General features: G+C 50.3%; 1 protein-coding gene and 1 long non-coding RNA gene across 2 annotated transcripts in view; one reads left to right on the top strand and one right to left on the bottom strand.

The window, feature by feature from the left end:
- Positions 1-7,019: 7,019 nt before the first annotated feature.
- On the bottom strand, positions 7,020-9,214 carry LOC123777373 (uncharacterized). The gene is made up of 5 exons (XR_006775638.2): positions 9,134-9,214; positions 8,832-8,892; positions 8,627-8,697; positions 7,820-8,004; positions 7,020-7,385 (listed from the first exon to the last, which is right to left on the bottom strand). It is a non-coding gene; the product is annotated as an uncharacterized LOC123777373 (long non-coding RNA).
- Positions 9,025-15,440, top strand: part of PEBP4 (phosphatidylethanolamine binding protein 4) — a 244,906-nt gene continuing 238,490 nt past the window's right edge. The window contains exon 1 of the mRNA XM_045774003.2: positions 9,025-9,116. The gene's annotated coding sequence lies outside the window, so the exon portion shown is untranslated. The remainder of the gene's footprint in view (positions 9,117-15,440) is intronic.

Consider the following 15,440-nt stretch of genomic DNA (forward strand, 5'->3'; position numbering starts at 1 on the left):
TCTGACTTGAGAGTTTTCCTGGCACCTGAGGGCCTGCCTTCCTTGATCACCAGCCATTCAGCTACAGCCTGTGCCTCCCCGGGCCGTGTCCCATGAGTTTCCGAGTGGGTCACTGTATCACCTGTACCTTTTCCCATCTAGGCCTTCTCCCCCTCCCTCCCTCTTCAGCAGTCTCTGCTTCCATCCCATGCCCATCCTATTGCCACCTGGAGTTTACCAATAACTTCTGACCTCTTAAAAGAAATGCCATGAAGACACTAGCCGTGAAGACACTTTTGGGCTCTCTCTCTGGATTTACTCCTCTGTAAAACAAAGAGGTTATAAGGGATGACATTTGTAATATGAGCAGTCCTCGAAGGAAGTTTCCATGTTCAAAGCTCGTTTGATTCTGATGATCTTGACTACTGGTAATTACAGTAGCCAGCTCATTCTGGTTTTATCCATCTTGTCAATTACCTCTGGACAATTTTTTAAGTCCAGACTGACATGCCTCCCACCTAACCCCCTCAGGCTTGTGCTCTGAGAATGCAAATCCAGTTTAATACTAGTTTATGCAAAAATATGATTAGGAAGAGAAATCCTGCCCCAAAAAAGCCAAATAAAAACGAATTTTGTATTCTCTGAAGTATGCCTTCCACCTATGAATGCATACAGTTGGAAGTTGCCCATTAAGGTATTTGTGATAAATGTGCTTTCTGGCCTGGTCCATGTTCAGTAAGTGTCTGATTGGTGGTGGGTGCTCCCCCCACCTCCTTCTGAACCTAGCCAGAGCTGGAGAAGAGGTTAGAGATGACTGAGTGTGCCACTTCATCCTGCTGGTTAGGATTCGGTCTCCGCAAGAACAGAAAGTATTGGTTTGAATACATGCATGGGAAAGAAACTAAAACACGAGCAGGTGTGTTCTTCCCACATGTTTGGTGTTGAGGAGCCTCAGCCCATCCTCTGTGTGCTAGAGGTCACTGCCCCAAAGGGAACCATACATGACATCTCTGCATGGGGCCACAGGAGGCCACGGCCTCTCCCACTGATACCCAGTGGCCCCCATCCAGCTCCAGAACACCAGCCTGTTAGCTTCACCTTTCACGCATCCCAGCAGCAGGGATGTCCCCAGTACGTCACAGAGCAGGAGAACAGAATTGCCCTGTGCCCCAAATCATGGGGCTTCCAGATCTGCCTCTGTGGAGGCTTCGGAGACAGAGTCAGCTCAGCCTGCGAACCTCACTACCCAACCAGGCTGCACTGCTGGGGTTCGAAGGGGTAAGGTTGGCCAAATGAAGTTGCACCGCCTGCTCACATTGGGCAAACCATCTCTGGCAGAGCCAGGTGCTCCGCTGGGGGACAATGCCTTCATTCCCAGACCCACTTCTGGCACGCAATCCTCTTTTTCAGCTTTTCTTCAAACCAGAGTTCTTCCTGATCACATCACCTTTCAGGCATTCTCAGTCAGAGCCTCCTCCAACCTCTCTTCCTTCACCAAAGCCTTCTCGTGACTCCTCCTTCCCGGTGATGTAAACCCCTTGAGCCTGTCCCCAAAGGGCACCCCCTCCAACGATGCCCATAACCATCGTTCGCAAAGATACACGAGCTGCCATTTTCCTGAAGCCTGTGAGGAGGCCCCGTCGGGGGGAAGACTCTCCATCCTAGTCCTCAAGAAGGCACCTGTGTGGCAGGCTCACAGCCAGTACCACAAGCCCCCCTCTCCCTGTGGCTCCGAAGGCTCGTCCCCACTGCCAGCCCAAGCTATGCAGACCTAGCTCGATGTGTCCTTCTCCAGCCTGCACGTTCCATTTGTTTTATACACAGTTGCAGCCTCTCTCCTCTTGGCAGGCTACTCATCTCTCTTCTCTCTACCCTCTCCTGGAACACGTGAGCCTCTGGCCCACAGGTCTTCTGACATGAATCCCTGCCCGTCTCCCCAGCAGCGTGTAGTCTGGGGCACATGGCATCGCCACCCTGTGCCTGGTTCCAGCTGAGAGCAAAAGCAGAGGATCTCAACATGCAGAGCCCTGTCAGGGTGAAGGAGCCAAATCTGGAAAGTCTAGAGTCTCCCAGCCTCCTAGTCTAGGACTCACGGGGCACCGCCAGGTCTTCATAAGAGACAGAATGCTTCTGGGCCTTTGCTCAAACAGTTCTCTCAGCCTGAACACTGTGCTTCTTCCCACCCCGTCACCTGGATAATGCTTACTCGTCCTTCAAGTCTCAGCCTAGAGGTCGCTTCTTCCAGGAAGCCCACCATGAATACCCCCTACAAAGTCAGGAAAGTTCTCTGCCCTTCTTCTGTGCTCCCTTAATAATACCAATCACACTGCTCTGTCATTAGGTCTCCTTCTTCCTCACAGTACTGAGAACTGTTTAAGGAAGGGACCATGTTTATTCGAGACTTTCCTTCTTGCTGGTCTGGCAGCTAGTACTCAATGGGAGCTCAACAAGTGCTTGATGGATGGATGAATGTTTGGGTGGGGCACTTGAGGAGGAAGGAGTTGACACCACCCACTGGCTACTCACATGCTGTCCAGAGAGGTCTTCCACAGGCTGTACTGGCCTTGTCTTTGAGTCGCCATTGCTCTATGCTCCCCGCCAGGCTCCTGCAGAGCTGGACAGAACTGAATGGGGAGGGCAGGGGAAGACAGTGAGAGAAGGAACAAACATGCTGTGAGTTACCCGAAGAGATGCCACCAGCTCATTTAGCCCAAACAAGGGTCTATTCAGGGCAAGATCGTGGCTCCTGCTGCCCAGGCCCACTGGGCTGGGCTCTCAGCCTTGAGGCCAAGACAGAGGCTACCTCAGGGAACCAAGGGGCTCTTTGAGGGTCAAGAACTGGGCACATGGTTTATCTCATGCTGCAGGCATTTGCACCTTCTGAACTGGTTTGGTAGTTTGAAAAGAGAAGTCTGCTGTCCATCAGGAGGCCTGGGTTCTGTCCTCAGCCAGCTGGGTGACGGTGGACAATTCCCTCTCCTCTCTGGGCCTGTTTTCTCATGCACAAGGGTTGGGTCCAGTTCATCCAGCACGGATATCTATTATGGGTTCCTAGCATGAAAGGCCTATATTCTATTGGCATTCCTTTTCACTGAAGAAGCTCCTGACCCAAATTGGACTCAGCAGAATATCAGCTGATGGCCGCCAAGGTTGAGAATGGAATAAGGAAATATTTGGAGGCAGAGCAAGGAGGGATTAGAAACATAGTAAGAAGCAGAGATCTTCAGCTTCAGCTTCCTTAAATGGTCAGTCACAATCTTGGTACCAGTTCAGCCAAAGAAAATTCTAGAATTTCAGGAGAGATAGGGAATGATCAAGGAAGGGCTTGGAGAGGCCTGCTGGATATCTATGGAAGCAGTTGGTACTGTGTTGTGAAAGGATAATGGAGGGGCATCTCTGTGACAACCCTCCAGGAGCAGGGGACAATGAGGCAGAAGAAAGCTAAGGCAAGAGGAGACCCCCCCAAGCCCAGTGTGGGCAGGGATGTGGACAATAGGAGCCCCAAGAGCCCTGAGTGAAAAGAAACCAAAGCAGAGGAGCAGCATTGCAGTAACAGGTGCCACCCTCAGTTCTAGTCTCTCCTCCACCAGGAACTGGCTGTGTGACTTTGGGCAAGGAAACTAATCTCTACGGTCTTCCACTGGGATAATAATATTACCTGCCTGAAGACAGGGGGTGACCAGATGATCTATTCACGGCCTCTTCCAGGGCTGAGATCAGAGACTGTGTGATTCCTCTAACTCTTCCTTCATTCCCGCCTTCTCCCCCTCATAGACTTATGCTCAGTATCCCTGTGTAGTGGGGGCCCATGTCCCATTTGTGCCTAGGCTACCTCGGCTGCCTATGGCGAGCCCTCAGCACAGAGGGTGTGGAGTTCTGACCAGCTAACCTACCAGGGTCGGGAAACCCCATGCCCACCTTCGCCCTGGTGCCCAGTGAGAAAATGAACAAGCAGGTGAGGCAGAGAAAGGAACACAAACGAGAATTCTGCTGGGATCTTCAAAGCCCAGCCGGCCGCTTGCAGCCTTCCTACACTACACCGTGGGGCTGGCGGCGCAACTCAAAGCAGGAGCGGAAGAATCCACTCCCAGTCTGGCCTGGCCAGGCTGCAGCCAGCCCCTGCGGGCAGCGATCTGAGCATGCAGACCCCTCCGCCCACCCACCCGAGCCCCTCCACCCTGGCCCTGCCTCCTAGGGAGCCAGAGCTGGCTGAGGCCTCCTTGCAGTGTATACTGCAGCTCTGGGGCAGCTCTTTGCTCAGCGGACACGCGGGAGCGCTTTCGGGCTGCTATCTTTTCAGAGCTACAAGCACCACCACCATTAATGCCGCAGGGGCAATGCGTGATCCACCCCGAGTCTCCTGCACTGCTATTTCTCAGGACAGTACGCTAGGCAGGCCTCCAGCAGAAAGAAGCCACATGGTGTTACTTCTGCCCCACTTTGTAGACAGAAAAGTTACAAGTGGGGGGCAAAAATGCACCCCCCTTGCAGTGCAGCCAGGCCCAAGATCCTTCACTTCAAGCAGGCTACAGACCTTCTGAGAGAGGACAGGCTCGTTGCTGGAGCCCTGCAGAGCTGCAAGTGAGAAGCTCTGAGGAGGCCGATCACCCCAAAATAGACTTGTTTTTTTTCACAACTTTTTCATGAGGCATTGACATCTCTTGCAAGCAAGGAAAAAAAATAGCCTGAACTGTTAACAAATAAAGATTATAAAAAGCCCCAACTGTTCCCCGTGGCTTTCCATGTGGCTGCGGTGTTCTAGAGGGGGCAGGGCGGAGGCTGAGAGGGAGGCCAGGGGAGAGGTGTGTCCAGGAGCCCCCAGTCCCCTTTCTTCTGACCCACTCTTCACCCTTCGTAGCTGGTCCTGCTAGAGCTCACGGGGATAACAATCCATGTTAGGGATGGGAAAGATTTTGACCCTCAGAGGTGGTCCGCTGTGAGTATATATTATTGTTTACTGCCCCAGATAAAGGAATGCATGGCATGGAACAGGGAATCTTAATTAAAACTGAGAAGAGCACAGGGTTTGTTTAGTAAACACTTAGGCTCAGTGTTCTTGTCAAGGCCAGCTTAGCCAGAACTTGGACCCTGCCTTGGGCATTGTTGCATGTCAGTAACCAGACATGAGTTTCGGGCTGTAGCTGCTTTGCACCCAGGTTAAAGGATTGTGTGGGGCTTCCCAGGAAGAGACTTGGCCCTCACCTGCACTCTGGGCTCCCCTTGCAGGGCTCCAGGCCAGATCCCGCAGAGCACCCCGGCACCCCTTTGCCCTAGCCCTGGAGCCTTCTAGGTACTCAGACCTCTAACAACACGAGAAAGGAAGGGATACAAAAGCGCTGGAGTGCATTCTGGAACTGGGTTCCTGTCCCCTTGGAGTTCTCAAGACAATCAGGTAGTTGACCTGGATGATATCTAAGGAGCCTCTGGCCCTGACTTTTTATAACTAGAAGAGGAGAATTCCCCCAGCTCCCAAAGCTCCACGTCCTCCACGAAGTCTGGGACCATTCAAGACCTACTCCGTCCGCCGTTAAGGCCCCCTTTCTCTTCTCCTCCTTTCCTCCTTGCCTCTCAGTCTCTCTTTCCTTTGCTGCCCCACCCCCTCATTCTTCCCTCTCCTTTCCCCCACCTCCTGGGCAGAGGTTTCTAGAAAAATATCTGCACACAGCTCTGGCTTGGTTAAATAGAGGAGGATGGCCAGCTGGCAGAACTTTCCTGAAGTGGTGAGGGACCAACAGGACAACCGCATTGTCTCTGGACTTCTCTGGACCTGAAAGTCCTCTCTCAGGCTCCAACCAGCCAGAGTCAGTAGCCAGCTATCCTGGGAAATTTCAGCCCCTCTCAGGGTCAGGGTGCTGAGCACAGAGCCCAGGACACCTGATCTCAGCCAAAGCATTGCTCCGAAGGGCGTGGCCATTCCCAGTTTATTGGACCCCCAGGGCAAAGCATGAAGTGAAGCGGGGGTGAGGGCTGACACAGAGACAGAGGGTAGAGGAGCCAGTGCTCAGGGTTGGAAGCTTCTCACAGAACAGGCAGTCCTTCAGAGAGAGAGCCTGTGGCACTGGTCCCTGGACAGAGTGGCAGGGGCGGTGGGGTGCCTGCACACAGTCTGGCCACCTCAAAGGCCACTGCATGCACACCTCAACTTCGTCTGGTAGTTTGGGGCTTACCACATGCCCGGACAAGCTCACCCCTGCTTACCCTACCTTTCTCCCAACCCACCCTCTTCTTTCTCCTAGGAGACATGTGCTGGGAGCTGTCTGGGAGCTTGAGCTCCACCCTGGGGTGGAATCCTGGGGCCTGAGGCAGCCCCCAAAAGGACACTCTTGCACCGCCATCTCCACACCCCGACAGGGAAGCCTTGGGGTGGCAGAGCGGCTCCAGCAAACCGTGGCTCACAGCCGCCCCAACCACCATCTATGCACGCAGAACCGGGACCGCAGAGCCACGGGGCTGGGAGCATTGACCACACTCCGGCTCTCTGGGGCCTAGGCCGCGGCCGCGCCGCAAACAGAAGTGCATGGGCCACCTGGCCAGGCCGAAGGCGTATGACCTGTCCATGCAACCCCAGTCACATCGCTTACTCACGATGAGACTCCGGGGCAAAATGAGGCTTGTTTGCTTGTTCATTCATGTACCTTTCATTTTAAGCATCGCCTACATATTAAACTCCACCTAGTGCCAGATGCTGCGCTAGAGATGGCGATGATTATAAAACGATAACGATGGATTCCGGTTGTCAAGAAGCTTAAGCCTAATCAAAATCATCATCATTTAGCAAAAGCCTGTTATATGGCCAGTGTCCGGCTACCGTACTGCTTCATTTACACTTCAGAACAATCCTCTGAGGAGGGGCTATGAGCCTCACTTGGCAGGTAAGGAAACTGAAGCTTCGAGAAGCCGTGTGACTGGCCACTGTCACGAAGCCGGCAGGCCGAGCCCCTCAGAGGAGAGCCGTCCAACCTCGTGCACTGACTTGAGAGCATTCAGGCGTTGTTCTTTTTTTTTTTTTTTTTTAAGATTTTATTTATTTATTTGACAGAGAGAGAGACAGCCAGCGAGAGAGGGAACACAGGCAGGGGAAGTGGGAGAGGAAGAAGCAGGCTCCCAGTGGAGGAACCTGATGTGGGGCTCGATCCCAGAACGTAAGGCGTTGATCTTAATTCATATCAAAATGACTCTTTATCTGAGAAAACTGAGGCAGACCAGACAACGGCGTGTGCCAAGTCCCATGGGGAGTTTGTGGCTGTGGGGCGCCCAGTGCTGCGGCCCCTTCCCCGGCTCAATCCCTGCGCTTCAGTTTACTCATGTGTGAGGCCAGGTGGTGCTGGTGGACGATCCCCACGGATTTGCGATTCTGACCGTGGGCGGTTATCGTGTGACATGTTTTCTGCCATCAGGGAGGGTTGCTATAGGGAGACAGAAGGCAGAGAGGCAGAAATGGACCAGCTGGGACTGGCCTCGGTCCCTTCCAGCCCCCACTCACCCCGCAACCCTGACCCCAGAAGAAGTCAAGAATGTGGGAATGTTTTCATGCCTCAAGGCATGGGCTTTTAACCCAGCTGATGGAATATATGTATATATATATTCCGTATATGTCAGAGACACGGACAGGTCTTAACAGCTGCAGATAAAGAAGTATGCTCTGGAAGTGGAGGCACAAGGAGGAGACAGAATTAGAGCCCCGGGCAAAGGTCACCTGTAAACAGGGGCAGCTGGAGCCCTAAATGGTCACTTCACAGAGCCCCTCAGCCGGTCTGACTCCCTGCGCAGGGCTGTGCCCTTCACATTCGCTGGGTCCACAGCCACCCCCCTCTCTGCATCGGCCCCTCCTCTGAGTTACCTGGCAGGACATCCGCATCCGCAGGCCCCGAGAAGTCTCAGTCTCAGCCTCGTCCCTTCCAAAAGCAAAAGGAGCTCCCTCACTCAGCTACTGCTTTGCAAGGAGGTGACAGCAGACTGGCTGGGGGCTCTCCACTGCCCGGAAAGGCATTGCTTGTGCAAGCCTGGGTTCTTGGCCAGGTGGGACTAGAAAGAAGAGCCAGATTGGGTGGGCGGGAGGAAGAGAGGGTGGGGGTTAGAGTTAGGGAAGCTGCTCAGTTATTTTTGAGAAATGGATCCTACAGTGGCCAGGATCAGGCAGCTCCCGGAGTGGGGAGGGACATCGAGGGGCTGCGCAGGGTCCCGGAATGAGCGGTGAGGAAAAGCCAGGTGCAGGAAAACCAGCGGAGTGGAGATCTCCCGGGTTTTGGCAGGGGCCACTGCGGCCAGAGAAGGGCCGAGGTAGAGCAGGCCTGGGGGCTGAGCTGGCCCCGGCAGCACGGGCTGCTGCTGCGCTCCACTCCAGCCACTGGCAGCTCTGATTGAGTAGGACCAGAAGGGCTCTTGGAGGAGAGACCACTGCTCCCCTTCCCTCCTGGCGAGGTTCCAAGGAAAGAGTAGAATCCAGGCCTGCCCTGACTCCTGGCTCCTGTAGACAGTGCCCCTTGATACTCTCGTTGCGTGAGGAATCGCCACAGACACACACACACACACACACACACACACACACACAGAGTTTCTGCCTTGGCACCGGCTGCCTTGTGTTGCTGGTCCACAGTCAAGGGGCTGCTGCACCCTGATGGATAAGACACCCGATTTCTTAACCCACCTTCCTCCTGCCTTCTCATCTTCCTCCTTCTGAGGAGATCACATTCTGAGAACCGCTCGCTGTCCGGAGTTCTGAAAGGGACCAGGTGAGGACCAGTGGAGCAGCCAGACCTGGAGCTCCTCTCCTTTCCCCAGGCACAGAGAAAGGGTCCGGGTGGCGGGGGGAGGGGGGGGGGGGGTCTCGGGATGGCAGGTCATAGACTTACCTGCTGCCTTGCCTCTGTGGCCCAGCTGGCCTATCTCCGTTCCCTGTCCGGAAGCAATGTCCTGTGCCAGGTCAGGGGGAGGGAATGTGTGAGGAAACAATACATGGATTTAAGGGCTGGGATCCAAAGGCCAGCCTATGGGGAGCCAGGTAAGGGTCATGGTTACTGTATCCAGGGGTGGGACTAGCAGGCCAGCCTCCTGGTCAGTTGCCTCCCTGTCCAGGTCTGTGCAGAGCCCAGAGATAAGCCACTTGGGCCGGAGACCCCACTCCCAGCTTTGGACAGGTGAGCATTCTTGATACCTTGGCCCAGCCTCTGGCCCCCAGGGCCTTTTTCTGGTCTGCCCTCAGGCTCTCATTCCGACTTCTTCCCGGCCTCTCCTCCTCCCTGGTGACTCACATTGCTTTGGAATCTCACTCACTGGCTCTTTCTGACGCACATCCTGGGAGCCTGGCCCAGAGCCAGGGAACAACACTGTTGCTTCAGCCCCACCAGTGATGAATTTTGGCGACCTGAGCTGGAGGCTATATAGAGGGGAGCAAGGCTGGAGAAGCAAGATGGGAGTAGGAGAGTGTTGCTGGACAGGAAAGCTTTCTTCCTGCTGCTGTCATTTGCACTCAGGTAGAAAACAAACAGTGGGAAAGCTATTAGCTTATGGTGGTCAGACATACCTGTCTGGCCAGCCAGGACGCTCGAGAAGATTGAGCAACTGAGTTCAAAACCTAGACTGGCCACAGTGCTTCTTGGAATCAATTTCTGGATCTCAATTTGCACTTTTGTGAGTCTTAAAGGTTTGATATCCCTCATATCGAATGCTAAGAAGAATGGCCTTGTATTCGGTTGATGGGGCTTACGTATCTCTCGCAATGGCTTGGACTCTGTTATCTCCCCATTTTGAATATGATGTGAGGGGCTGGTGCTGGCTGGGATTGTGGAGAGGGGCAGGCGGAGTTGACATGACAGTGCACCGGGCTGGGATGCTTTCTGCCATCACCCCGACTTGTCCCCATCAGATGCCTCAGCAGGGAAGGGAGGCCTTCACAGCACTTACCTCCCTTGGGACCCTGGTGCATGCTTCGGTAGCGCTCAGTGGCCCCCTGGGTTCTGTGTGCTATCCTCACTTCTCCAGGAGCTGCTTACTTTTCCCATCCCTTCCCCAGACTGTTCTCCACTTATCTTCCCCAGCGGCCCAGGGCTCAAGGATTCACAGTCCCACCCTGCCCCTTCCAGGCCCCTGCTAAGAAAAGGGCTCTGTGCCAGTCTGATTGGCTGACGCCTGGGAGCTCATGCATGGGGCAGGCCTGGGGGCACCCTCAGTGTGTTCGGGAAACAAAGCCCTCACCCCCATGGTCTAGCCCCAAAGAGTGAGTGCAGTGAAAAGAACCATGGGCCAGTGTCAGGGGAGTTGGCCTGTCAGTGAGGATGTCAGCACCACCAACCCCCCCCCCAGGTCTGGTGGACGCCCTACTCGCTGCTAGGATAAATCTGGTCTGTAGGGGGCGCTAGAGAAGCATGTTTGAGTACTCCTCCCCTTCTCCCTCTTAGCCACACAGAGGGGAACATGATCATTTGGGAAGATGTACAGAAGTAAAGGGTGGGGTTAAGGAAATGAGTCTGTGCCTCGATACCCATACCAATGATTCTAATCAGGATTTTTTTTTCCCAAAATAAAAGCACTGTTAATAAGGTAATACATCATGACCAGGTAGGTTTAACAGTTTGGAATCCCAAGTTAAACTGAGTTCAAATCAAAGGAGTTCCACTTACAGGTTTTGGATATCCCACGTATTTCCTTCTGTAGTCATTCATATGTTTAGGTGACATAATATATGGTACACTAAAATATTACACATATCCAAGTCATAAAACATAATAAGGACCCAAACAATCACAAACCTCTTCCTCGACTTAAAAAGTATAACACAAGCAGCGCAGTGCCCGGTTGAAGCCACACGTGTGGGACTCCTCCTTCCCACCTCTAACCTCTCGGCACAGGAGCCCCTAGTCACATCCGGTGTTTGTCATTTCCCTGAAGATTTAAAGTATTTTCTATCATATTGTGTGGGCATCCCTACATAAGGTGCTGCTTAGGTTTGCTTGTTTTTAAGCTTTGAGAACGGATGTTACACTGTACGAGCGTCATCTTGTTGGACTTGTCTTTTCTCAGCTTTGTGTTACTAAGATCGGGCCACTCCGCTGTGTGTGGCCGCGGGGCCCTCATCTGCAGGGCAGGGTGATTCCCAGGGCCGTGGCGAATCATTCTGCCAGCCAGTCCTTGCTAGTATGAAAACCGCTCCTTTGCATATTCTTGTGCTTGTCCAAGTGCACGTGTTCAAACATTTCTCACTGGGTAAATAGCTAGAAATGAAATTGCTGGGTTATGGGGTAAGCGCCTGCTCAACCTGACAAGATTGCATGGAAGCATTTTCCGAAGCAGCCAGAACACCCGCGGTGAAGAAGGCTTCCAGCTGCTCCTCATTCTCACCTCTTCCTTGGCCTCTCTGCTGGGTGCATCACGGTATCTCAGCAGTGACAGTCGTGTTTCTCTGGTTACTAACAAGGTTGAGTGGGTATCTTCAAACCTTTTGGTACATGTGTGTTTCTTCTGTGAGATGCCTGTTCATGTCCTTTGCCCATTTTCTGGACACCATCATTCTCTTACCATCAGTGATTTGTATGAGTTATTTACATATCTGGAACTAATATTTGTCAATTCTATGAAAAATATTATATATTATATATATTCATATATTTTAAAGTATTAATGTATTTAATACACAAAAAACAGTTCTAACTTTTCAGCTATATGTGTGACAAAAATTTTCTCCAGAATTGTGGCCTGTTATATGACTTTCTTTATGGAGGCTTTTGATGAACCTATGTTCTTAATTATATTGCAGTTGAATTTATCAAGGTTTCTTTCATGGATAGTATATTTTGTGTCTTAAGAAACCCTTCCTTAGCCTAAGGTGATAAATATAGTTTTCTATATTTTTTCTCAAACATGTTAAGCTTGCCCTTCCTGTTTAGACCTTTCTCTGTAATTGATATTTGTCAACTGGGGTTTTGGCTGAGAAAAGAGCCCCAGTACTTTATTTTTAAAATATTTCTCTGGTTTTATAATTAACACATGTTCATTAACAAATACTGATAATTTCAGAAAAATATGAAAAATTAAGAACCACTAAAAGTTTTACCACCAATCGATATAGATATCTAAAATACAAAATTGGTACAGAATATCATGCCATAGAGCATTACCTTCTCTTTTATGTCTTTTTTCTCCGATTTTATAAGTTCATAGAACTTGTACGTGTTCAAGTAGAACATTTAGAAGATAAAGAAAACCAAGTGTGTGTTTCACACTACTCTGAAATTGTTCTGTGCGCCTCCCAAACACCCAAACCTGTTATTGAAGAGCGGAGTTCTCTACTGAAGATCACGGCCATCACCCTGCCAGTAGAGATTCTCCAGGTGCATCCTTGTTCAGGAAGAGACTCCTGTACACCCTCGAATAAGCATACCATGAGGGGTCCCCTAACAACCCAACAAAATTCCAAATGGGCCCGCTCAAATTCCAGAAAAAAAATTGTGAAATGAGTTATTTAAATGATAAATAAGTCAATCCCCTACCAAAACCTTTTTGTTCCTTAGGGTGGAAAATAAAAGCATAGGTTATGAGCAGTATGGCCAAAACCAAGGATTCCCCCCATGTCATACTTATGCTTTACTACGGCCAAATTATCAATCTCAACATTTCAGCCCTTTAGAGAGAAACCATTTGAACTCTATTTCACTGGGTTGGTATAAAAATAGTCTATATGTTGGTACGAACATGTCTACATGGTGTCTATGTGCCCACTCATGGGTGAGGCAGGGAGAGCTGATCAACTGAGCTAATCCTGGTACTCACTGTTTCTAAACCGAGACCAGAAGGTGCCTCACAAGAAAGATGGTACCTATACCAATGGATTGGAGTTTGCACAGAATCTAGAGTCTAGTTTGTGAGGTAGTTCTGCCTCGGTACTTCAGAAAGACTTGAGAATGAGGGAGTGGCAGGAAGGGGCAGTGGATAGCTGGGAGGAGATACTGGAGCAGAGCTTCCACCAAGTGGAAAGGCCAGGAGGCTGGGGAGAGTTTCCAAGACAAGCATTGCCATCTTGCCCAGGGCCTCCTTTGGCCTGCATGATGGGAACAGAGGTAAGAGCCCCAAACCAGTAGCCTCTAAGTTTTCCTGCACGTGGTTTTGGTGGAATGGGGGGAGGACAGAGCCAGAGATCCCTGGGAGCAATGGAAGGCTTCTCTCTTCTAGTTCTGCTGCACAAATGCCTGGGCGGGCTTCAGTGCTTAGCCTCTGACATCACCATTTACGGACCGGGGCCTCTGAGAGCAAAGGGCCCGCTGTGCCTGAGCGTGAAGCGGTTCAGACCTTGGGCTGCCTGGGCTGAGCAGCACGGTGCTGCTGCAGCTGGAGCTCAGCTGACTGGGCTCAGGGCCGAGCTTAGGCTCCTCTGGAGAACCCGACACTTTCCCGCAAGAGCACGCCAGCCAGAGTGTGCCTACCGCTCGCTCTGCAACCCCTGGAGAGCAGACAAGAGCTGCTTTGGGGGCAGGTAGGAGGAGAAAGGAGCTGCACAGTCCGTACCTACCTCTTGTCCCTTTTCATCCTACCTCCCCTTCCCCCCACCTGCCCCCCACCCAACAGGAGGAGCCCGCACCAGCTCCAGCTCCAGCTGTGAATTCCTGGCAGGGACGGTGGCTGATTCAAATGAATCTGGTTGGCAAAAGACTCAGCTCTCAAAACCAGCCTACTTGGAACAATCTCCAAGGGCCTGCCCTAGTGAGGAGAGTATCACAAGGCTCCATGGAAGCCAAGAAGGGGGTGGGGGTGGGGAGGTCACTGCGGCTCCAGAGGCTCCCGTTGGGGAATGAGGTCTCTTTCAGTCAGCCATACAGTTCAGCAAGGGTTTGAAAATAATTATCAGCACAACCAGCGTTAAAAAGATGGTTCGCTTTTTATCAGTGGTCGGACCAGCTCCAGGCCACATTTATTGAACTAGTTATGGCGGGCGCGGTGCCAGGCACGGGCGATTAGCTTCTACAATAGGAAATGAGATCGGAAAGAAAAAACACATTCCCACAAGCAGACCTTTTATATATGCAGCAGCTGAATTCTAAAAAAGACATTTCTAAATCTCAGAGAAAAATCAGTAGGTAGTTTAAAATCGGAAAAGTCGTGAACAAATTTTTTTGCTTCAATCTCTGCAGATAAGGTTTTACACTTGAAAGAGGCAGCTTAGGGCCATTTAGTGTTTTGATTACCTATGGCTAAAAGGGAATGTTAAAAATGGGAAATTTGGACGAATGCTAGGTGCTGTTTTGGGGTCATAGCTTTGGGATGAGATGCACTTCATGTAATCAAGCAGAAACCCAAAGTTGTAATTTGGGATTTAAGTATTTGGGACGTCACACAAAGCTGTTAGAAGATTGGATTCCTTGGAATTTGGAGCTCTAATTTTAAATATCCACAGAGTTTGTTTTTTAAAAAAACTTGGTATTGGACATTAGTTCAGACTTTCACTTTGAAGATAGCTAGGATAACAACCAAAATTGTCCTGATGAAATGGGCTGACCCTTCTGTTTTTCAGAATTATTAAGGAATTTGACGATTAAATGAATTCTCATTTCTCTTCACACTGGTAAGATAAATACACAATTTTTTTCACTGTTTGTGCTCATAAATATTCTAATGTAACAATTGGGCATTTAAAACCTGAAGGATTTTTATTTACCAGTAAGTTTTTTTAGCAAATAAAATAGGCAAAGAACACACAAATACAATTCATTTTTATAAAGGAAGTAAATATGGGAGCATTTTTTAAAAGGCTTAACCTCAGTTATTTTTAGAAAGCAAAAATTAGATCAATTTTTATCTATCCAATCAGTAAGAATTTTTTTTAAATGATGATACTCGACTCCCGCTGCTTGATGGAAGTATAAATTAGTACAACATTTCTGAAAAACAGTCAGATGGTATATGTGAGCCCCCGAGGTGGTATAAAGATTATTTAAAATAAAAGATTATTTAATGTATGAAGACGTTTGAGAGTCAACAGTTGCAGAAAGAAGGCTTCTCAGAGCTTCCCTTATTTGACTAAAAGCAGAAAGTTCTGGGAAGTAAGTCTGCCACAAATTCTTTCTTCAGGGCAGATCTATTTCCGGAATAGGTCAAATAAAACCCACCCCAAATCTCTTTTCTGGGGGATTTGTACAGCCCTGAAGGAGACAGAAAGGCAACTCATACTTGACAGACAAACATCATCACAAACTTTCTTATCTCTGAAAGAGAATGTTCTGAAAATCCGTTGTCTTTCCTAAAAAACTCGTTTACTCTTCCCACAGAAGCCTTTTCTCCCTCCCTCCCTTTTCCCTCACAAGTTAGGTACAGAAGCCTTTTACTTAAACCATTTAATAAGCCAGCTCCTTCATTGTTGGCTTCCATGTGGACCTCAAAAAACCTTTGTCCCCTGTTAGTCTGTCTTTTGTTGGTTTAGTTTGCAGGCCTCAGCTACTAAACCTAAGAGGCAGAGGAAAAGTTCTTTTCCCCTC

Source organism: Ursus americanus, chromosome 13 (genome assembly GCF_024610735.1).
Source record: "Ursus americanus isolate L20-20 chromosome 13, mUrsAme1.1.p, whole genome shotgun sequence".
NCBI classification, from domain to species: domain Eukaryota; kingdom Metazoa; phylum Chordata; class Mammalia; order Carnivora; family Ursidae; genus Ursus; species Ursus americanus.